This window comes from Cynara cardunculus, unplaced genomic scaffold (assembly GCF_001531365.2).
Source record: "Cynara cardunculus var. scolymus isolate 2C unplaced genomic scaffold, CcrdV1 Un_Scaffold_10096, whole genome shotgun sequence".
NCBI classification, from domain to species: Eukaryota; Viridiplantae; Streptophyta; class Magnoliopsida; order Asterales; family Asteraceae; genus Cynara; species Cynara cardunculus.
The window spans coordinates 1-1713 of NW_020205524.1; the positions used below are offsets into that span (position 1 = coordinate 1).

General features: G+C 37.8%; 1 pseudogene; it reads left to right on the forward strand.

Annotated features, from left to right (window-relative positions):
* The first annotated feature begins 86 nt into the window (after nucleotides 1–86).
* On the forward strand, nucleotides 87–1228 carry LOC112505358 (annotated as a pseudogene).
* The last annotated feature ends 485 nt before the right edge of the window (nucleotides 1229–1713 follow it).

Here is a 1713-nt window from a genome sequence, read left to right on the forward strand (position 1 = left end):
CCCATCACCTTTCTGTATTCTGTTTCCCATCTCTTTCTTCTTCAATTATCAATATAGCAACCCATATATTCCCTGCAATTGATTAGTTCATAACATACTTCCAATCTAATGGAAGCACTGCAAACTTTCTTGTGCAAATGCTACTGACAGGCTTTAACGCAGTAGGGTTTAGCTGGTTAGCTTCTCCTGCTGCAACCGAGCTTGAGATGGTTGTCATGGAGATGGAGTGGCTTTTGAAGCTTCTTCAACATCCGAAATAATTCTCGTTTTCTAGTGATGGTGGGGGTGTGATACATGGCAGTACATGTGATGCACATTGGTTGCTGCTAGAGAAAAGAAGTTGAATGAAATTGTTGGGATCGGTCCGAATAGATTTCAGGTTATCCAAACAACCAAGTCCATGAATTTTGAGTTATCCATAGATGCATTGTTGAAGGTTATTGAATCAGATGTTAGAGTTGAGTATGTCTCACTGTTGGAACAACACCAACAACAGCAGTGGACCCATTTGGGTATATTGTTTGAGGTTGCAAAGCAATTCAAGATGTGGTCTCATGTAGATGCTGCTTATGCTGGAAGGGCATACATATGCCCAGATATTCGACACTTTCTTGATGGAATAGAGGGCGCAACCTCCTTCAGTTTCAACCATCACAAATGTTGGATCAAAATAAGAAACAACACAGAAAAACAGGGCTGGAGATCAAAGGATATTCTTATTATTACTGCAGCAAAATTTTCTATTCAAGAAACACATATATATATACACACATATGAAGCGACAGACAGTTAACCAACATATGGTTTATGAACCAACACAACTGTTGGTAAATAACCACCAAATAAAAACTGTCGCTAATAACCTATCAACTATGATAAACAAGATAACTTATAGATAATCACATGACTTAGCTTATAATTTTAACAACAAATGGCTCTTGGCCTCTTTAGATTGTTGTTGTCTTTGGGTTAAAGATCACAAAAGCTTGGCTACTGATCCTGAACTATTGAAGATATAGCAAGCGAGTCTAAACAAGTGGTGTATTACAAAGACTGGCAGATTGCTCATAGTAGACGATTTCTGGCGATGAAGTTATGGATGGTTTGAAAAGCTATGGAGTTTCAGGACTAAGAGAGTTCATAAGAATACATGTGAAAATGGTCAAACATTTTGAAGCACTTAATTTTATCCAGTGACAACAAATTTGAAGTTATATATGGTTCTTAATTAGGAACCTGGCTACTATGCATGTGGTTTAGGGTTGAGCCATTGAGTGAAAGTAGCTATCTCTTTTGCAAGAATCTTGCTTTGGTGGAAGTATTGTTCTCTCAAAACGTTCTCTTTTACCATTATCTTGCTTCTACTGCTACGCTGTGTGGACCACTTTTTCTCATATCTTGAACTGTTATATCTTGTTCTCTGTTCACTTGATTAGGGAGATATCTTCATCATTTTAGTGCCACTTTGGGTTTCTAATACAATAGGGAGAAATCTTCATCATTTTCTTGTCTGTACCAATTAGGGAGAAAACTTCATCATTTTGTGTTCTGTACCAATTAGGGAGAAATCTTCATCGTTTTCTGGGACCTCAGTCCTTTTGGAGAAGCCAAAGCAAATAACCTATCAGATCCAGCTGCATGCCTTTCTTAGCAAGAGTGATACTTCTATCAGCTTGTGTTGAATCATGCCATTTCCTCTTATTCTACTCCCTT